At 41.7% G+C, this 22,815-nt stretch overlaps 1 protein-coding gene and 1 long non-coding RNA gene across 5 annotated transcripts in view; one reads left to right on the top strand and one right to left on the bottom strand.

The window, feature by feature from the left end:
- The window catches only part of SLC25A21 (solute carrier family 25 member 21), a 557,570-nt gene that overhangs the window by 331,761 nt on the left and 202,994 nt on the right, over positions 1-22,815 (top strand). The gene's annotated exons all lie outside the window — the stretch shown is intronic.
- Positions 1,018-5,748, bottom strand: LOC103351194 (uncharacterized). 3 transcript variants are annotated; one of them, XR_007910538.2, is made up of 3 exons: positions 5,484-5,748; positions 5,247-5,388; positions 1,018-1,266 (listed from the first exon to the last, which is right to left on the bottom strand). It is a non-coding gene; the product is annotated as an uncharacterized lncRNA (long non-coding RNA). The 3 variants fall into 3 exon arrangements; XR_007910539.2 differs by having other exon boundaries at positions 5,247-5,399; XR_007910537.2 differs by having other exon boundaries at positions 5,552-5,747.

Here is a 22,815-nt window from a genome sequence, read left to right on the forward strand (position 1 = left end):
TTATAGTGCCCGTGACAACTCAGAATCCAGTGTGCCTGGAATATCATGTCATTAAAAAACTGGCCTGCCAAAATTACCAGTGCTGAGTGGTTTCATGTATTCTCTTACCATTTACAGTTTCTCTTATTTTATCAAAATGATAAATGTACATCCTATACAATTTAAATAAAATCCCAGCCTCGTCTCAATCAAAGTAGGCTAGGTCATGCCGCTGTAGTATCAAACAAATCCCAAATCTCAGTATATTACAACATGGATGTTTTTCATCACCCCTGCCTCATATCTAATTCAGTATCTTAGTTTATTTGCCACACACCATAAATAAACCAATAATATCTTAGTTTATTTGGCTACCGTAACACAGTACCATAAATGGATGGCTTGTAAACACCAGAAATGTATTTCCCACTGTTCTGGAAGCTGAGAGTCCCAGTTCAAGGCACAGCCAGATCAGCATCTGACAGGGGCCCGCTTTCTCGATCAGGGATGGTGCCCTCTGGCTGTGCCTTCACGTGATGGAGGGAATAGAGCAGTTTTCTGAAGTGTCTTCTAGAAGGGCACTAATCTCATTCATGAGGGCTCCTCCCTCATGACCTAATCACCCCCAAAAGCCCCACCTACCAATACCAGGGAATTGGGATTTCAATATATGGACTTCAGGGGGACACAAACATTCCCTGGGGGCCTCTGCTCACTGAATTCATTCTGTGGCTCTGCTTTGACTCATGCTTTCGTCATCCTGTGGCAGGCAGGATGGAGCTGAACAGTCTCACACTGCAACTACATTTCTCATCAAAAGTGTCATTTCCTCCTCATCCTCTTGTTAAGAATTAGTCACTTGGCCACACCTGGGTAACCAGTAGGAAAAGAAATGTGCTTCTCCCCTCTGACCTGGAGGAGGAAACCTGGGTGGCAGTATGCCATAGATGTGTCTGCCCCAAGCCTTATAAGCATAAACTTTATTCCTCTACTCAGTCCTCTCCATCCAGCTGTGTCCATTCGAGAGGTAAAGACCTGGAACTTTCAGCTGTTTTATTTAAGTTTTTTAAAGATTTTATTTATTTATTTGAGAGGTAGAGTTACAGACAGTGAGAGAGAAAGAGAAAGATCTTCCATCCATTGGTTCACTCCCCAGAGGGCCACAACTGCTGGAGCTGCACCGTTCCGAAGCCAGGAGCCAGGTGCTTCTTTCAGGTTTCCCATGTGGATGCAGGGGACCAAGGACTTGGGCCATCTTCTGCTGCTTTCCCAGGCCACAGCAGAGATCTGGATTGGAAGAGGAGGAGTGGGACTAGGACCAGCACCCATATGGGATGCCGGCACTGCAGGCGGAGGATTAACCTACTATGCCACAGTGCCAGCCCCTTCAGCTCTTTTAGACTTCACTTCCTTATTTCCAAATCTCATGTTGGTTGTAGGAGTTATATAGTGCCTCCTGCCAATTCTTGAACTTCCCAGAACCTCACAAAATGACCTTATGTAGAAAAAAGATCTCTATAGATATAATTAGTTAGGATGTGGTCATATTAAAACAGGGTGGCTCCTAAATCCAATATGACTGGTATCTTTACAACAAAAAGAGAGGAGGCTCAGACAGACAGACATAGTGCATATGGTACCAAAGGCAGATATGGGTGTTGGGCAACTGCAAACCAATGAATGCCAAGCATTGCTAACAACCACCAGAGCTAGGAGAGGTGTGGGACACAGTAGGGAAGTAGTACACTACTCTTCCTTCATTCGTCAACTATAAATATTCTGTAATTATACTATTCCCATTTCTCCTCCCTTCATTTCTTCCACTGTTCATCAATAATCAATTGTTTGCATTGTTTTGACTATGTAAATGCTTTCCACTGTGGAAGCAAGTGGTGTTCAATGATTTATTTTCCTCATTAATCATTACCTCATATGCTCATTCTTTACTTTGCTATAAGATTATTGCTCATTGTTATTTCTGTCCAAATGTTTCTACGGTTTTCCACATTGTCAAACTCATAGCAAATGGGGTGATGGGACTACTTGAAGGTGGGATTGTAAGCAATGATCTGACTTTCATTTTAGGTATACCTCCCCTACTTCCAGTGTCAATATTTGGAGGTCTTTTTTGAGGATAGTCTTTCTCCAGTGAAGAACATTTCACTCAACTGTGTGATGGACAGTCCCATCATTAAAAATGAAGAAAGTCACATAAATACCCTATTTCTAGCATGGGACCCACTTTCTAACTTGCCACTGTTGTGTGATCCCCAGTCTGGGGCTGCTCTCATTCAGCCTCCAGAAAATAAGTTTTAGCTTCAGATCTTTAGTGAGGAGACTTTCAAGCAATCTTATTTTCAGTCATATACGCCTACCTTCTATGGTATGTGTTCTTCTAAAGCCTGAGGCACCCCAGGGTGTTCACTGGAGTCCCCCTCCACAAGTGCTTATGGTACATTCATCCCTTCTGTCCTGCCAAGGTGTAATCATTGTTCCATTCATTTCCATCTTACAAAAATGTGTTGACATTGCATATCTACTGGTACTTCCTGCCCTGATCTTTTTATCCTTATAGGTTTCTCCTTATTTATAATTATTACTCCTTAACTAGCTGTGTTACTCAGAGCCCAATCAGGAGAATACACCCACTCTGAGTATTTGAAACAATGGCAATTTAATGCAAGGAATTAGTTATACTGATGATAGAATTGCAGAGGAGCCAACAAAGATCTGTGAGGCAACCAAGAGATTAACAATAGTGCTACCATCCCAAGGAAGGGAGACAGAGTGAAGGAGGGATAGAGACTGAGCCCAGGGCTTTGTAACCCTGGTGGATGCTTGAACCATTGTAGGTCTGTCTGTTGGTAGATGGAACCTCAGAGGAGATGCAAGCCACTGTGAGATCCTCAGCCTGCAGCAGAAAGGGGTGGGCAGAAATCCTCTGGTTTCTCCCTGGTTCTCACCTATAGTCTCCCACCCACTAGTAATCCTTTTTCCTAAATCCATGAAAGCCTGGGAAGTCCAGCATTGCAAAGGCCATTCCCTCCATGCTATAGAGCAGAGCAGTGTCCAGCAAGAGTAAGAAATGGATCTGAAGACAGTCACAGCCAATCATAGTCAATTAGGATTGACGTGCTGACATTTTACTGGAGTTTGCAGAAAGCTGAGACAAGCATACATGTTCGAACCAGCATGTTGAACAGAAGCGCACTTTGCATTTTATAGGTGATTAGAAATTATAATTGATAGAACTTCTGGGGAGAGATTTCAGGCACTGCAGCACATGGCTTCATATTAAAAGCAGATTATTCTGCATGTAAGTAGAGTTCCAGGGACAGACCTAATGTGAGCAGGGTCTGTTGCAAGTGTCCCCACCTGGTTGTAGAGTAGGCTGTTTGGCTATGATGCTGTATACAAGGCAGTTACATAGAATCAAAATCTCCTTTGAGGTTCTCCTCAGAGACATGCATTTGTACTGTTTTATAGTTCTGTTTATATCCAGATAGAACTTTATGGACTATTAGGAGTGGACCCTCCATAATTAATGCATGGCCACAAATCCACTTGTATTATTACAGAGACCAAAGGGTAGTTTCTGCCTTCATATTTTCCAGGGGCTCAAACAGAAAATTCAGTAATATTCCTCCCACATTCTTTCTCCTTCCCTTCAGCTGTCTTTATCCTATGCATGCTTCACATCAGGGCTACCTTTTCTGAATTGGCGGTTCTTTGTGGTTGTGTAGTGTTAATGACTCCAACTCTGAAGTTAGGCTGCCTGAGTATAAATTCTAACTCCTCCACTCATTACCTGTGTGACCTCATTAAGTATTGAACTTCCCTACCTTTGTTTCCTTATTTTTAAATGGGAACCATAATATTCAAAAATCAACCTCTCTTTCTCTCTCTTCCCCTCCCCCTCCCTCCCCCTCCCTTTCCCTCCCTCCCTCTCCCTCTCTCTCCCTCCCTCTCTCTCTCTCTCTCTTTCTCTCTCTCTTACACACACACACATGCATGCGCACGCGCGCACACACACACACACACACACACACAGTGTTTTGTCCTGGGCCAGCAAAAAGAGTGGGGATACAAAGACCAATGGAATTTGTAGGGATATCAGGGAAACATGAAGAAGGATTCATGGTGGAAGAGAGGAGAAATGTTTAATATGGGAGGAGGGGAGAATAAGTAGTTTCAAGTTTCTAAGTCAGAACCTTGTGTTCTGTGAGCTCTGCATTTAAATCCCTCCTCAGAAGGAGTTTGCAGGTAGAGTCTTTCTGGGTCTGAGGGCAGCAGAGTCCTGGTTGAGGGTGTGTGTTGCTATCAGCAGCATGCCACATGTCATTTAAGGGCAATGTGCTGACATTACTAAGTATCCCCTATGGCTTGGGTAGTGCCTGGTCTCCAGGAAGTGCCCAATGGATGCTGTTGAGTAAATGAGTCTTTGATAAGAATCGGAAATAAAGTTGCCAGTTCTATGGCCAAACTGAAGTGTCTAGAAAGTGAATAGTAGGCAGCTGTGCAGTTTTCTTTGAAAAGTACAAGATGCCATCAAAGAGGTGAAAATTAAGAACCCGTTGAAAGAAAAGACGTGATGTGACTCGCAGAAAGTCGGCCAGAACCATTTCAAGTCATTGGTGGAGTCTGAGAGACTGGATTGGGGCAGAGTGAAGTGAGAAGTTATGAGCGAGTGTGCTCAGATGAGAGAGCCCATGGGATAGAAAGTGCTGGGGGGACATCCCTGCCAAGCTTTGAGGTAGAAAGCAAATATTATACTTCATCTAGAATGGTGCTGATAGAAATCAAACAGTTACCACATATATAATTTTAAGTTTTCTAAGAACCATATGTAAGAAATAAAAAGATACAGGTAGAATTAATCTTAATAACGGATCTTGTTGTCATAATAACATGTTAATCAACATAAAAATTTCTGAGATGTTTTCTTTGTTTTCACAAGTCTCAAGAGCACCTCTCAATATTGACTAGTCAGCCATATTTCAAATACTTAATAGCCCCTCATAGGGCTAGTGGTTTCTGGATTACACAGAAGAAGGTCTTTTAGGGGGAGAAGGACAGGTGGTCCAGGAGTCCTACATAAAAAAGAATACCTTTTCTTGGAACAGGTTGACAGTTACAAATAAGTAGGTCCCTAGGGCAGGGGAGACTCATTACATACATGTGCAAAGGCTGGTACCCATGTGGAGGAAATGTTATCCCAAAATCTAAAGAATATATGGAAGTGACGGTCACAGAGGGCTGTAGCTTACCTCAGTACCGTGTTCTCATTCCCAGTGAAGGAAAGGTCCATTGTGCTTTAGGAAGAGAGACTTCCTGAAGTGCTTGTTCAGTTTTGCCCAAGTCAGTTTCCATCATTCTTGTTTTTGTTTCATTTCCAAATGGGACCATGCCCTAGGTAAAAGCTAAATAAATTACTGATCCCGTAGATTAATCTCTGAAAAGCACATTTTCTGGTAGGTGCTGAAGGAGGGAGAGGGTCTGCTCACCTCTCTTTGTAATCTGTTCTTGTAGACCATCTAATATACTCCTGGTGAGTAGACAGGCCAATACATACCTTGGCTTTTATCGTTCCTCCCATCAGGACTTAACTTGTACTGAGACGTCTTCTCATACTTCTCTCCAAGCATATTAATCACTGTGCGAATTCTAAAAGCTCACATGGGTAGAAAATTTGGCATCCACGTGTTGTTATATATGTGCTTATGGGGCCTCTACTCAAGCTGCTGAGGTTGATTTACACTCTCTATCAGTGGCTCCCAAACCCCTGACCTACTGAATTAGAAACTCTAGGGGCGGAGCCTACCAATGTTTATGATTAACAACCTCCCGGGTGATTCTCATGCAGCGAGTCCAGGCTGGTCACTGGGTCAGCCTCTGGGAACCATTGCTTTAATACCCTGTAGGCTGTTCTGTAAAAATGTGTGTAAAGAATTCCTTTTTTCCTTATTTTTAACCATTTAGTTGTTAACCTGTAGTTCTCATTCACATCATTTATGTACAATGCTTTGTTAGCAGTGAGTGGAAGTGGCATGGAAAAAAGCTTGTCTCACAGAACTCACTCTGTGGTTTGTGAGAGTGATATGGGAATATATTATCTATAGCCAGAAATAACACATTTCGTTCTACTGAGTGAGATTACAGGAATAGAAATCAGCACCAGGGGATGAGAGAGGAGAGAGCGTTGGCTGTTACAGAGGGAAAGTAAATGGCTCTGAGAGGTAAAAAATGATTTAGAGACATAAGCTCACCACAGACTTTATTAAAAAGAGAAATTTGAGGATAGGCTACATTGAGAGGCTTCTTTGTGGGGAGCCCAGCAGAGCAAAGGGAAGGGAAGCACCCACAGCCTCCTCTTACCAGGAAAGAGAAAACAGCAGTGAACTTGATAGTGAACACTTAATGTAGAGGTTAAAGGGGGCTGTTGAGCAGCCACTGGGGCCAATGGAACAGTGGGGTAGAAACAAGGAATGAAAGATCATTTTCCCAACACATCCTTTCTTTGGGGGAAAAAAAGGAATCCTTTTCAAATGGGGGACAGAACAGCAGGAAGAGTTTAGGATGGGTTATGGAATGGAGGCAGTAAAGACTAGAAAACTAAAAAAAAAAAAAAATAACAGAGCAGCTGGGAGGGTTATTTCCATATGTTAATGATTATCCCGTGGTATAAAACATTGAGATCACATTCAGGGTTAGACCATGGTTATGCCTGATTTCTCTCCATAGATAGAAATTCAGGGCTAGACCACTGTCGTGGCTTGTTTCTAACCATGGATAGAATATGTATGAAGTAAAGCAAACAAGGAATAGAACCACATTTTTATAAACCATATTTTTATTGGGATTTTGTCCTAAATCAATCCATGGCAACATATAATGGTATGAAATGGTTATAGTAGTTTGAATACATTTTGAATATAGTTTCAGCTTTGCTTTTGACATTGTATGATAGTAGGTTTTCTCTGGGATTTGTTTGAATGAGCTAAAATGTCCTTTTATAGCAACTGAGCAAAAACAAGATAGTACTAGGTGGTGGATACCCACCTAGTACTTGCATTTTCTATGCAAGCATTAGTAAAGATTTATTTATTAACAATCAAATGCAGTATATGAGATGGGTAATACTCGATGTTCAGAAGATACAGTTGTGTCACTTAGCTATGCTCAACTTGGCACCTGTAGGACTGCAATGTTAAATCAATAAATGTGAATTCAAACGCCATTTGCTCTCATCTGAGTGCTGATTTTGCAAAGTAACTTCATTATTGCCTATGACTTTGTGGTAAACTGTAGAAGTTGCACATTTGTTCAATGACTAATATAGCCTAAGCATGACCTGAGACTCAGAAAAAACAATCCCGTGTCATGCACTGTTACAGAACGTGGCATTTCCTGGGGGAAAGGCAGAGGGTTTGCAGATGAGAAGCTCTGTCCCCGCTACAGATTTCATGAGTATTCTGGTATTTTTACTTTGACAGTATTCTGCCTGTCTTTGAGATAGCAAGGGCTACATCCAACCCCTGGAAAGTTCAGAAGGGTCCACAGAAGAAAATCTTGCCTGTCTACATTCCTCACATTTTGGAGGTTCCTGCCACTGAATATCACCTAGGCCCTGGACTTGGGTTGGTTGCTCTGGCTCCCTTATCTCTAAGGAACACTCATGCACATCAACATTTGCTGCTACTGGACGTGTAATCATTTCTCCTATGGCCCAGGACACTGAAAAACCTGTTACTCCAAGGCCCTGGGGTGGGGTGTGGTGGAGTCGAGGCAGGGGCAGTAGGATTGGTCCCAAAGATCTATGCAGAATAATTGTGCTGTCCTGGACTAAAATTGTCTTCGACTTTTATTAACAAGGAGAACATCTTTTCTTGTTTCAAAGTCCAGTCAGTTTTTTACACATAAAATAGCAGAGTTCCATTATGTTAAATCAGCTGTAACTCACTTTATAATCTTGAAATGTTGTTTCTAAATTTATTTATTTATTTATTTTGTAAATGGGGTTCTTTTAAAAGCACTCCCCAGAGGAGCTTGCTCTTTCCATGACTCACATGATGGATCCTTTGTATTTAATCTCTCCTTAATTTGTGTTTTGTTTACATTTTAAAAATACAGACATAGGGTTGGTCTATGGTACAGCTGTTATTATTTCTCACCTAATTACACGGTCTTAGGAGATTGTATTACTAAAGGAATAAGGAAAGGTGTGTGCTGCTTTGCAACTTCTCACTTCTCTTTCCTGCTCACCCACAAAGACTTTCCTTCTTCATCCTGTGCCCATCCCAGCAGAGGATGAGAAGGACAAGCAGCCCTGCGTTCTCCATGCCTACCCGTGGTGCTCTCCAGACACCTTTTTTTTTTTAAGCTGAAAACTAAATAATTCTTAAATGGTTTTCTTATCTCTGTCATGGGAAAGGAAATTACTTTTAAAATGAATATCCGCCAAAAAATTATTTCCTCTGTTCCCTTTCCCAGTTCCCATCCAAAGTTTTGCCCCAACTGCTTTTAAATTTCCAGCAATTTTATGAACCTACTTATTTAGCCAATGCCTGTCATAGGTTCCCATATAATGAAATATTTTGCCTAAGCTGTAGCCTAGATTCCAGTCTGGAGTCATTGTAACCTAATATGACTAAAATCTAAGAATAAAATCAATTTATTTGGTATTATTATGAAGTCGAAGCAAATGGGACATTTACCTAATATTTATTGTGCAGTCGCAAGCTTTTCTCCGATCATCTTCTATTTTAATGGCAGGTGTCTGCGGAAGGGGGTGAGGAGAACTTGGAACTCCTACCAAGTCCATTTTCAGTATCTGTTCAAGGGCAGAGAGAACCTCTAGCTCCAAATTCAAGAAGTAAAACAAAAATTCAGTGTTTGTTGCTTATTTTGTTATCATAGTTATGCTAAAAGATTTCTAGTTGAGCTCTAAACAGTTCCACCATCAGCAAAAGAAGTATGTCTTTCGGAGGTGTATGCTCCTTCTCCGTCTTCATAAGGAGCAGATGCTTGTCTCAGAAGAGCTGAAGTGTTCCTCAAAAGGCATGTGTCAAGGAAAAAACACTGGGATAATTACTTGGGCCCTTACAGTTGCCAGAAAACCTGAAAGTGTTGAAAAAAGAGGCTGCCCAAGAAGAGAAAGATGTATCGACTGACCCTTAGACATTCGGGCAATCCCCAGGGAAGATCTGCTTTTGAATTGAACTATAGTGGGGACCAAGCCTAATGAAGGCTAAATTGTTAGGATTCTAGCACAGCTAAAAACTATGGCTATTATGGATGTTCTAGAAGGTTGTTTTTCCGTTTTGGGAATCAAGGAGAAAGTCATAAATGTCTTTAGACAAATATAAATTTGAGGCTGATAATGTTATATGGTAACTGTGAAACTTGAACAAAAATGAATAAAAGTGATTAACATTTTTGGAAAATCAGTTAACTCTCAAAATATTTTTGTTGAGATGGCTAAAATAGCCCATACTACCTTTGCTTTGCAGTCAGGGCACAGCTGAGATTTCATTTTGACATAATGAAGAAGTTTGTAAGATGATAAATAGAGCTGGACGCAACTCTGCGTAGTCTGGGCCAAGTTCTTAGGATAAAATTTTCCCATTTGGGGGTTATTGAATAATATTTTTCTCTAGTGAAACTTTTGTGAGTGCCTAATATATTACATACTTCCCTGTTAAAGCAGAAAACATCCAGATTTAAACTGAATATCATCAATTGGGGTCATCAAAATATATCCTGGACATGCATTTCTCTTTTAGGAACAAACACAACACATTGTGGTAAATTTCTCACTATCAGATCCAATTCAGTACTGCTAAGAGAAAAAAATGGGCTTCAGAATTTATCTCTGTGTTTGTATCTTACTCTGAAAAATAGCAAGTACACATAAGAAAAATGATTGATTTTTTTCTAGATGTTCTAAATTGAGAACTGGTTAGAATTCTGACCCACTGACACTCAGGAAGGAGAGGTTAGCAGACATGCTCCCTGGTGGACAGTGTTTAGACAGGGGGAAATGTGACTAACACAAATCAACTCAGAGATGCCACAGATCACACAGGAAGATGCATGCGCTGAAGACAGGAGACCTGCATTCGGCCCCAGCTGGGGGAGTCCACGGGGAGCTGCTCCAGACCCTGACTCCTCACCTGGAAATTCAAGGTTTTCCCTGAAATGATCTCAGAGGGTTCTTCCAATTGGACATTCTAGATTCCCACAGCAATGTTTTCAGTGTGTAAAAATAGAGTGATTTTGGTACAACCCAGCAGTGGGATTTCTCTCCTCCTTGTGCATTCCAAGCTGTCTCCTGTGTCAAGACCTGAGCACCGGGTGTCCCTTCTTCCTTCAATGATTGGCTCCTTCTCCATCTTCATACCTCAGCTCAGCTGTCATGTGCTTACAGAGCCTTCCCTGGCCTCATCTCCAGTGGTCTCCCGTGTGCCTTTCTTTCTCATTGCCTTGTTTATCTTTCAGTCTTCTGATCTCATCAAGGACATTTATTTGTGTACACATAACCTGGTTGTCCATCTCTGCTGGCATGTAGACTTGCCTTCTGTTCTTTACTGATGTACCTTGGCAGTGTCTGCAGGAGTGTTGCAGGAGTAAAGGGTAATTGCTCATAAGTACTTGGTAAATGAAGATCATTGTTTAAAAATGGAACCCTGGGCAGGCCTTGTTGTATAGCAGATGAAGCCACTGCTTGGGATGCCCTCATCCGGCATCGGAGTGACTGAGTCTGGGCTCCTCTGCTTCCAGTGCAGCTCCCTTGTAATGTATCCTGGGAGGTGGCAGATGATGGTTCTGGTACTTGGGTCCTGAAGACCCCGATAGAGTTCGTGGCTCCGGGCTCTGTAGGCATTTGTGGAGTGAACCAGAAGATGGAAGATATTTCTTTCTGTGTCTCTTGTTCTCTCTCTCTCTCTGCCTTTCAAGTAAATTTAAAAATATAATAAATGGGCACAATCATGTATATTTTCAAATTATACATTTGGAAAAATGAAATACAGAAATACTAAATGTGCTTTGCTCTAATTGTGAGCTGGGCTTTACACAGGTTCAGTTCACAGATTTTTCTGGGTATTTCTTTGACAACATAATGTAGACATTTTATAAAGCATAAAGCATGTTTTTTTCAATGTTCAATTTGTGGTTTATAGTTTGATGCCACAGATTTAAACTTTATACTCACAAATACACTTCATGCCAGTGAGTTTTCCAAGAATTTTGTGCCAGGTATTCCTTACTAATTCTGATACCTGAGTTTGTCATCTAGACCCAAGGTAGCTGAGCCTCCCTCAGTCCTACCCCCTTTTAGCTAATTTTTTTTTAATTTATTTGACAGGTAGGGTTGTAGACAGAGAGAGAGACAGAGAGAAAGGTCTTCCTTCTATTGGTTCACTCCCCAAATGGCTGCTACGGCTGGCGCTGTGCTGATCCGAAGCCAGGAGCCAGGTGCTTCTTCCCGGTCTCCCATGCGGATGCAGGGGACCAAGCACTTGGGCCATCCTCCACTGCCCTCCCAGGCCACAGCAGAGAGCTGGACTGGAAGAGGAACAACCAGGACTAGAACCCAGCGCACATATGGGATGCTGGCACCACAGGCGGAGAATTAACCAAGTGAGTCACAGCGCCAGCCCCTTAGCTAATATAAAAACCTCTTTCCTCTAATCTAATGCACAAATGACCCCCATACCACCTCACACACACCTGTAGATTGGGAGAAGCCTAACTCTCCAGAGTGGTGCATGGATTGGTGGGCCTGATGCTATGACAAGTGGGCCTCATGGGGTTGGCCTGGATGTTCCTTAAAGAAATGTTTTCAGTGCACATAGTTATCTTATTTTTACAAGCACCAACTCATGTAATGAGTTATTTATTTACTTTTAATTAATAATGTTAGATGGAATAAGTATAGTTTGTTGTTTTCATCAAATTAGATCTGCTGTTAGCCCAGTAGATTGTCCTTTTATGGAATCACATGGTGTAGAAATATTGTTGGTTTTTTGTTTGTTTGTTTGTTTGTTTGTTTTTTGGACAGGCAGAGTTAGACACTGAGAGACAGAGACAGAGAGAAAGGTCTTCCTTTTCTGTTGGTTCACCCTCCAATGGCTGCTGCAGCCAGTGCTGTGCCGATCCGAAGCCAGGAGCCAGGTGCTTCCTCCTGGTCTCCCATGCAGGTGCAGGGCCCAAGCACTTGGGCCATCCTCCACTGCCCTCCCAGGCCACAGCAGAGAGCTGGACTGGAAGAGGAGCAACCGGGACAGAATCCGGCACCCCATCCGGGACTAGAACCCGGGGTGCCAGTGCCACAGGTGGAGGATTAGCCAAGTGAGCCGCAGCGCCAGCCTGTAGAAATATTTTTATCAGGATTTGTTGGACATCTTTAGGTTTTTTATTTTCTTTTTAAAAAACAGCCAGGATTAGTAGAGCTGTAGTGTTAACCAGAGCTCTAGTTTTTTTTGTTTTTTTTTTTTTTTTTTTTTTTAAGATTTATTGATTTATTTATTTGAAAAGCAGAGAATAACAGAGAGATAGAGGCAGACATGGGTTCACTCCCCAGTAGGCTGCAACAGCTGGGGATTGGCCAGGCTGAAGCTAGGAGCCCAGAACTCCATCTGGGTCCTTCACATGGGTGGTAGGGGCCCAAGTACTTGGGTCATTACCTGCTGCCTTACCAGGCACATTAGTAGGGAGGTGGATCCAGAGTGCAGCAGCCAGGACTTGAACTAGTGCTCTGATGCGGCATGCTGGTGTCCCAAGATGCGACTAAACCCTTTGCAACACAAAAACAAGAATACTGCATGACTTTTAAAAGTTATCATTTCTAGTCTTCTGAATCTGAGAAAGAGAGGAGAGGGAAAGATTCATTCAGAAAATGTTAACCACTACTTCTGAAGAAATAGTCTTAGAATATTTCTGCTGATGTTTGACCCTAAGGAATCTCAAATTAGCATGTTTTATTTCCTTGTTATGTGCTGAAAACTTAAGTAGATCATTTATTTGGTTTCCTTTTATTTCTATAGTAGAGAAACTGTTAGGTTGAATAGAAGGGGGAGAAAGAAATGACCCTGAAGTGTATCCTCAGTTGAAGAGTTGGAAACGAGCTATTGTTTAATATTTTGATTTCCCAGAGTGTGAGAAAACTGTCCCTGTCCAGATGCTTGCCAAGTTCTGAGAGAACATTGAAGAGTGTTTTTGGGGCAGCACAGGGGGAGAGTCAGGGTTTTGCATGCGGGTGTTCCAGGTTTCAAACTGTAACAGGGGAATGGGAGAAAAGAGGGAAGCGTTCCCAAATCAAACATAACTCTCAGGAAATGAGCCAGAACACCTGTGAGAGGTCGAGGGTCAGAAAGCACAAACTCAGGGTTCAATATTTTGATCTCATCACACAAAGGAAAATGGCCATAGATGGTGGACAGAAGAAAATCTGGAATTTTATAGAGAACTTAGGAACTAAGGATCCTGTCATTCGGAAATTCCTTTCTCCCATGACTCCATGATGTTTCAGAAAATATTTTCAGAATCGACGCTGAAACTTTCTGGTGGTCTCTTGTTGCCTAAGCATCAGGTTGAGAAGTTATTTATCTCTTTTAGCTCCCAGAGGTTCACTTCTGGGAACCTTCTGAGCAGGATTCTTTGGCTGGTGCTTGCAAGTCTGGAGGGTGGGGGTGGGGTGGGGGTCCAGCAGTTGGAGATGGAGAAACGCAGCCCTGAATCACGAGTAATTCACGGCTATGGAGAGAAAAGAGGTTTTGCCAATGTTGCTTCATGGGACCTCCTACGGAAAAGGAGGGTGTTTTTTCCATCTCATTTCCCAGCCCTCAGTTCTCTAAAATCTGCTTGATTTTTGCCAGGTGTCAAATTATAACCCTTCTTGTCAACCACAAATGACTAATGATTAGCCTAATGACTATGCAAAGTTTGAAACTTACATTCACATTTTAACTTACTGGTTGTGTTGTGCTTTCATAAATAGAAAAAGAAAAGTCCCTGAAAAGCCAATAAAAACAAAGGTTTTGGGTCTTCATGTCAGTGCTTCCTTGCAGTTGTTGACCCTGTAGGTGCTGTGGCCGAGCCATCTTCAGGCCTGTGGCTGGCCAGCCCAGCCAGTGACGCCAGCGCTCCTCTCCTGGGGAGAGTTAAGTGATGTCAGCACCGCTGGGCAGAGTAGTATCTGACCCTTGAATTGCTTTATATACCAGCAGCTGTTTTCCTCTTTCCACCATTCCCTGAAGGAAGCACGAGGGCTGAAATCTCCGATACTCATTTCCATCCCCCTAGATAAAGTAAATGGAAAGCTTTGATTGAGTGATGACTACTTTGCTCGCTGGCCATTTGCCGTTAGATGCTAATTCTCAAAAGCCTCTGCATACTTTTCTTTTCTTTACATGTTGCGGTGAAGGAGCAAGATCTCAGCAAGTTCTCTCCATATTTACGCCCGGCCCCAATGTGTGCCTTGAGAGCTCATAAAAACAAATCTGCCTCTGAGCCCGGCAGTCGGTAATGGGATCTGGAGCCTCTCTCTCTGCAAGGTCACCTGTTTAAATAGAGACTCCTGCCGTGCTGCTTGGAAGGTGTTTCCATGTGAGGGCTGCTCGCTGGCTCCCCTCCCTGGGCGTCTTTTAGGAAGTGAGCTTCCAAGCATGGGTCCGGTTCTCCTGGGGAGTCTTCAGATGGCTGAGCTCCATTGGTGTTGATGAGAGATGCTGGGGAGCCGAACCCAGGCAGATCCAGATCCCAGACCTAACCCAAAGCACGGTCAAGGCTTTAGATAGGTAGGATTTCCTTTAAAATTAAGACGGCCCTGTACTCCATTTGGCTACTGGAGTGTGCTACAGAGTCATCGAGCAGAGGACTCTGGTGAAAACAGGAGGGCTGTAAAGATTGTAGTGCAAGAAGATGCCAAGAGTTTTTCACAGCCTGCTCCAGCATCGAGCTTCATTGAACAGCACAGCAGACAAGCTTCCCCAAATTACACCAAAAGCAGACAAGCCAAATGTCTGTGGCCATTGTGGCCCTTGCTTGTTCTTTCCATCTGAGTTCACATTTTCTGTGGAGGCACACTTCCAGTCTCCATCGGTCCGTCTGCTTCGTGTTCCTGTACCCTACAATCAAACCTGAGTCCTGCCTCCGATTCTAGCAGAATTCACTCAACGAGTTGCCTTGGTGGGCCCAGCAATGTGCCAGTGAGAGGGGGTCCCTGGGGCACACCCACGTTTCAGACCCAGTCCTGACTAGCTCCACTCTGCAGGGGGATTCCAGTCGTTCCTTCCTGCTGGCTTCTCCCAATTTAAAGAGGGAGCATTTGGGTGGGAGACACATTAAGCACTCTGCTATAGGGGCTTCAGCATTTCAACAAGGCCAGCCCCCAACCCCTGTTTCCAGAGCTTGCCTCCATCTCTCCGTCTAAGTCATGGCTGGGCAGCCAGTACTTAAACCTTGAGATCCAGATCAGGACTGGCCTGACTGCTTTGGAATCAAAGAATGAAGTCAGGGTAGAAACAATATACAGACAGACAAGCTCAAGAGAGGGAGAGCAAACAAAGCCGGCAGTTCCTGGTTGGGGTCATAAAGCTCCTACTTCCTTTACCGACCAACAATAAACAGAGGCAGTCACCTATCAGTAAACATTCCTCACTGCACCAGTGGGGATTTGTGTTCAAAGACACCAGTCTGGATGCCGACTTCCCTTACCCTGTTTTCCCTCCTTCCCCCAACTTAATGGGGGTCCTAAAGAAACCTTTTTCTGTAAGGTTAACCGGGGTTTCTCCACCTCAGCTCTGTTACACTTTGGGTTGTATCATTCTTTGTTGAGAAGCTCTGCCTTGAGCTTTGTAGGTTTCAGCAGTGCCCATTGCCAGTGCTTGCCAGATGCCAGTAATGCCTTCTTGCCATATGATGACCACAAATGTCTCCAGATATCACTAAATACCCAATGGGGGATAAACCCCCCTCCACTCCTATTGAGAACCATTGATTGAGCCAAGGAACTAATCTATTAGTCTTGTGATTACTGGCAATCATTAATATGCAATGTCACCAACACTAGTGAGGCATCAGAATATGATATCAACAACCCAGGGGTCACAGTGCTGTTTAGGGAGTTGCTCCATGGATCTGCACGGCTGTGATTTCAACTTTTAGTACGCACTTGGATCACCTGGAGGGATGGTTAAAACCCAGATTCCTGGGCCTCACCCCAGAGTTAGTCTGGAATGGAAGCCAATAATTTGCATTTCTGACAAAGTTATGCTGATTCTGTGGCCCTGAAATGCACTGGATTGGACCTTTCTGGAATGGTACTGGACCTACCAGTGATGAGGTTGCTGTGGGTACAAGAAGACTTATGATTTGCAGCCTCCCTGCTTCTGTCTGTATTTTCTGAGTCCCTATCTTCCTCTTCACTGCCCTCTACTCTGTCATTTGGTCTCTTTTTTCTTAGGATCCTCCTGATGAGCTTTCCCCCCTTTGACCTATTTTCCCTGGGCAATGCCCCAAAATCTTCCACCTTCTTAGACCTAGTCAGACTTTATATTTGGCGTTTGTTCCTCAGGCCTGTTTTTGGCTCCTGAATTAACTCATGCCTAAGCATCAGGAAGTATGACCAGCATACCCAGCTTCTGGGTGCTCCTTAATCCTTCTCAAATTTCACAAAACAGACTTCCACGTCATGGCATACCACGGGCTGGCTTGCCCAGCAGGGGAGTGCAGATTATCACTGACATTGCCTGGTGATAAACTGATGTTTATTGTTTTAAGGAAAGTTCTGTGCAATGTACCCCCTTATTGCCTGCAGCCCTGGCAAACTACCATCATCTGTCCCCCTCAGTAGTCCCAGGGATGACAAAATGCCTCCCTGCCTCACACCCTAGAAAAGTGCTAAGGAGACCAATGGCCCTCCTATCATGCAGGTTTCTGTGCACTTCAAGTCTCTTAGCAGGTGTTTGTCTAAATACTAGAGCTACCCATGCTTCCACTTTGTTGATGATATCAAGTTCAGAATCCTTAGAATGACATACAAGGCCTTTCATGTGGAGTCACAATCTATCTTTCCCCAAATCTACCATCTTCACTCACTATGATGCGCTTTCATTGTATCTATACCACATGGCCTTTCATCATTTTCCCAAACACAACCTATTAATAAGCATAAAAGTGATAACAGCAGTATTAGCAGCTACCTCATTGACCATTTACTATGTATTGTGCATTGTTTTTTATTCTGCTGTCCACTTTCAATCTTTCCAACTAGCCCATAAAGGAAGTATTATTATCTCCATTTTTACAAATAAGAAAACAAAAAGAGTTTAGTTTTAGAAATGAGAGTCAAAATTCAAACCCAGACAGTTATCTATATTATGCATTATTTATGTTTGTTATGATTATTCTCATGTAGCCAGCTCTTCTTTGGGGAAAATTTTCTAAACCTTCAAGACCAAACTCAACTATAACAACTTCCATGAATCTTCTTCTACATCTCTAGAGGGAATTAACCATTCCTTCTTCTGACATTGAATAAAACTCTGTGTGTGTGTGTGCACTATGTATAATAGGTGTGTTTTGCATCGCAATGTTAGATTTCTATGGTTCCTTTGTATGTAAGATTGTGTTACATTTATATCTCTACTCCTAGCATCTACACTGTGGCTGGTATCAAATAGCTGTTATATAAATGCCAACGTAACAAGTGAATAAGTAAAGGAATGATAGATCTCAATTTTATTGCTTTAAAGGTACACAGATCACATTAAGTACTGGTTGTCAAACTTAAGTTGAAATTAACACTTAGACATATACTTCTGGTTTCTGTAGTTTAAAAGATTTTCACCCTAGCTATTTTTGAATAAAAAGAGGGAAAGGAGACTATATGGACTGTGCTCTCCAATCCAAGTGGAACAAAGGCACTAGATGCATAAAGCAGCAGTGTTTGTTGGAGGGTCTCAGAGGATACCTAAGACCTCTGAATAAATAGGGTGTTGGCTGATGAAAGTCCCAGGGGTCTGACCATTAAAAAGCTGTGGTGTTTTGTCGCTGATCCAGTGGAACCATGAGCAGCCAAGTTGGAACAACTGTAGCCACCAAAGCATGTTTCTCTGTATTACCACTATTTAGTAGAGTAAGTGCATGTTTGCATGTCCAAATGGCCAGAGGTAGCTTCCTAGACGTGAGAAAGCATTCAGGCTATGCACAATACCTGGGTGCCAATGACCCAGGCTGGGAGCAGGTGTTCTGTGAGGTGAGGGAATCAAGCTGGTCCTGACATGGGTGAGCATCTTAAGAAATGATTACTAGAAGTTAGAAATGGATGCTCAGATACAAAAGGAAAAAAAAGTGTGTTTTGGAATACCAGGCATCAGAGAGGGCTGAGTGTTCATAAGGGGTTGATTAACTGAAGTAATGTCACATTATGCTAAGCAGTGTTTAAACAATCAGCTGTAAAATTATTTTCTTGTGTACAACACTAGCTTAGGCAGCTTCTCAGATTTTACAACGTTGGGGTTGTTTTTAGGAGGCATTCATGGAGGCATAGCCTTGCCAGAATCTTTATCTGGAATATATGATTCATATCTTATCATTATAGTCTTCAAATGAACAATTTAATTATCCTATTTTCCCCTTAAACCATCATAGCTTTGGTTTCAGTGCCAAATTCCTTAGTAATATTCTATTTTATTTTGGCTACTGAGGCAATCTTAGAGCACAAGTACTTTGCAAGCACTCCTGGTTTTCCACAATAAGAATGTCACAATTTATTACCAGGGATATATGTTCTAACAGATTTACAATTTTCCCATTTCAGGGCATGGAAGCAATTTGATCCCATTTATGTTTATGATATTCATTATATTCAAATTCAGCAGATTCAGTTTCCATGTTAAATTTTAAAAGTATTTCCTGTATGGTTTTGAAAATATATGTATATATATACATATATATATTCAAACCTGAATATGGTCAGCTATGTATTTGTCTTGGCAATGTTAGAGTAACAATTTTCTTATCCAAAATTTCATGTTTTGTGCCTAACATATGGTGTTGGACTCCAAAGAATACTATAACCATGCTATAAACAGACATAAAACAAAAACATCAATAGAATTTCATAATTGTATACAAAAATATACAATACCATTTTTCTAACTCTGAACAATATTATGGAAATTACATATTTCCTATATGAATTTTTGACCCTCTGAATGAGTTAGATTCAGTTATGTAATGCTAGGAACTATAATTATACTTTCAGCTATTATAGCCACATAATGCACAGGAATTCCATTGACATTTTAATATGCTGTCACTTTAAGATACAACATGAAGTGTGAACAGTGCACAGGACACTTTAAGCAGGTGTGTCTAATTGTTCCTTTTTTTTTTTTTTTCTAAATAGCAACAGTGTAGTTAAGAAAAGTTGTAGATGCCAGGAAGAATGTTTAGAGGCTAAAGCAAACTAACTAGGTTCACTTTTGCTGCCTGGTGGAAACAGATTGGAATCTGTCATTGTTTTCTCTCTGTGTGTATGTAGGTGGTTTTGCATTTGGGCTTTGCCTTTTTCTTGTTGGGTCTTTTTTTGCTCTGTGCAACAGAGGTAAAGATACATAGCGTGTTTATTTGGATCAGCAGTAATTGTGTTTCCAGTACTTTTTGGCTTTTAGTTAAAGGTTGCAACTGCAAAAATAATCATAAGGGGAGGGGCTGGAGAGATCAACTTTATTATTAAAAAAATATGTAACAGTGTTTTGAGGAACTCTTCCAGTTGTTTAATATGCTTGGTATCCTTCCAGAGCCCCATGTTCATTACATAGGAATTAAAGAAACCTTCTTAAAGTAGCTGATCTGTCTCAGCGAAGAGTATTTTGGACCTGGTCATCATGTTGGCAAGTAAACAAACATTAGTGTATGTGTGTGTGTATAGCAACCCTTCACAGCGTTCTGAGACATTTGCACCTCAGAAAAGACTCCTAATTACTCATTTTTAAAATAGACATTGAAATATGTCTTTTAAAAAAAAAATAGAAGACAGCATTTGTAATGTCCAAATGTTATACCATTGGAAGCAATGATTTCAGAAGTGTTCTAGGTCCCCATTTTGTTTATCGTTGTATTTTATCAGCAACCACTTTCAACTGATTAATTCTCCTGACACTCAGATGTAGTTTTCTGCTACTCAGCAAACTATATGATCCATGAAACGCAGTCTGCCTTCTCCCACCCTAGCAGGTGTCCCTAAGTCTTTAAGATGACATGGTTTAGAGCTATTGAATAGTCCAAGGTGACTTGCCCCTCTGGATTCTTAAATTCATGCTACCTGATTATAGAAACTCATGGGTATCAACTTGTTAGGCAGGCTCCAGTTAGGGTAAAGGAATTCTGATCGGTTTGCTCAGAATTATCTCCAGCTGTGCAGGTTTCCGTCCTCAGTTGAACAGGAGCAAACCAAACTCCCTTAATTGCCTGCCTCTTTCTTCAGCCACTGAAATGAGGTGTGATTGGGCCCTAACAAATCATGTGACACATATGGCTACTAGGTTATCTTGCATCCTTTATTTTGTGCGTAGTAAAGACCAGGTTTAATAAACTGGTAATGGTTCCAGCATTTGCAACTAGTTCATATGAAGAATATTGGCCTTGAAAAAGAGATGCCAAGTAATTTCCTGCATAAAGTATATGCTTTACCTTAAAGATCCTAAATTATATCTCTTATTTAAAGAGGACTGGAGAATGTCATAATCTTTAATCACCATTTCCACTACTAACATTTGTAATAGAGGAAAAGAATAGGCGGAAAACAGGATTTCTGTCACCTGCCGGGGTCCCTGTGTGCATTCCCTGTATTATGCATTAAGTCTGCATTTCTAGCAGTGAATGAAGGAATCCCATGGAGCATAATCAAGACCAAAATATTGCTTCCTAAATAGATGCTGAACCCCTGCTCTGCTTTTTGGCTGAATGGTGCTAAAATCCATTCTGGGACTTTAGTCAGGCTTTTGTGCCCTGTGCTATAGCTCTATTAGATACCTGGAGAGAACAGGTAATATGGAGAAAGTAGTATGTTTTAACAAGCAATAGACTATCAGCCAATTTTCCAGGGTGGTTACAAGGTACCCTGGTGAACATCACTTCTGAGAGATTGAAAGAAAAAGCAGACAAATTTGGGGTCTGATTAAGTTTCTTGGATCCTATGCCTGTTTCCTAACAGATACCATGGGCAGAACCTTTCTTTCACTGCTTTTTATACCTGCAAGCTAAGGGGGGAAGGAATGTTAGTTTTGGAGTAAGACAGGCCTGGATTTGGATCTTGAATCTATCGGTTACTAACAGTGTGAGCAACTGATCACTCAACTGATCTCCGGTTTTCTAATCTGTGAAATGGATGGCATGACATCCACTTCATGGAATAGTTGTATCACATACTATGATACTTCTAAAGTGCCATGAATTTTTTTAGTAAGAGTCAGCCATTGGCAGCAATTATTACTTCTGTGCGAATCTGATGAGTTGGTCTGTTGGAAACATGCAGTAGATCTTGTTTCCTTTCTCAGTCAGGGAGCCAGGACAGCACCTGTTTGGACGAAGTTCAGCCTTCCCAGCCCTGCTTCCACAGCCCCTGCATGCTTTTCCCTCTTCCTTTGCTGCCACTCTTCCTTCCTGAACTCTGTGCCCCAGACACCTCTCTCGCATCTCCCTTTGCCTTTGCCCATGTGTGCTTTTTTCTTGGAACACTCATCCCTCTCCACCTCACTTCTTCCCCCAGTCCCTGGCTATAGTCATTTAGGTCTTCTTTAACAGATCACTTCCTCTAAAAGGCCTCCTCCCACCCCTGGATGTGTGTTCCCATCTCCAGCCCCCATTTTCCCTTGTTGCAACATGTCACCCACAAGGTATTGCCAATTACCTGTATGCACATGAGACTGCAGGTGTAGGAGCTCTATGTTGTTCACTTGATCCCCAGACACTGGTATATAGCTGGACAACAACAAAGATTTGAACTAATGAATAGCTTAATCAGTTGATTGGCCACTAAATTAATGAGTGACTGGAAGTAAGTAAAATTATAAATCCATTAAAAAAAAATCTAAGTCCTTGATCCCAAAAAGTTAACTGAGCAAGATAGCAGATCTTAATGAGTTCATTCCAGTTTTTCCTTTAGGTTGCAGCACTCAATAAGCTCTGGATAACTGTCAAGGCCCACCAGAGATCCAGATGGACTGTCTCAAATATTAGCACAGTCCAAAGCTTTAGAAAAGTCATTTCTATGTTTTGCTTTGTATCACTTACTGTTATTAGCTGAACATTTTGTAGATCGTGGGAAATCCAAAATGTTTTATTTCACTGAATTGACATAAAAGGAATTAAGTTCTCACTTCACCCTTTAGAATGATATTGGTAAAATAATTTATGTCAACTGGAATTAGATGATTTTAAGTTTTTATGAAACATAAATACATAAGCCCTTTTTATCCAATGATTTTTCCTCAACATTAGATTTGTTGAATCAGTGTCTTTTCACAAATGTGCAATTCATTTTTCTACTGTCCAAAAGAGCCATACTTGAGAAATAAATGTACTTATTATAGAAGCATTTCATAAAATTATTCCTCAAAGCCTTCTTCATATCAAAATGAATATGGAACAGATATAGACAGGCAGATGGGCACAGGAAAAGATAAGAAGGGCGTTATCTAGGGATCAATCCCAAGTGGTTCACAACAAACTCAAATCCCACATTTTGGGTTGTTTACATTTGTTTTTAATTTTTTAATGAGATACCTATTTTTGCATTTATCCTGAATCTTTGAATATATGAGATGC

Source organism: Oryctolagus cuniculus, chromosome 12 (genome assembly GCF_964237555.1).
Source record: "Oryctolagus cuniculus chromosome 12, mOryCun1.1, whole genome shotgun sequence".
In the NCBI taxonomy this organism is placed as follows: Eukaryota; Metazoa; Chordata; class Mammalia; order Lagomorpha; family Leporidae; genus Oryctolagus; species Oryctolagus cuniculus.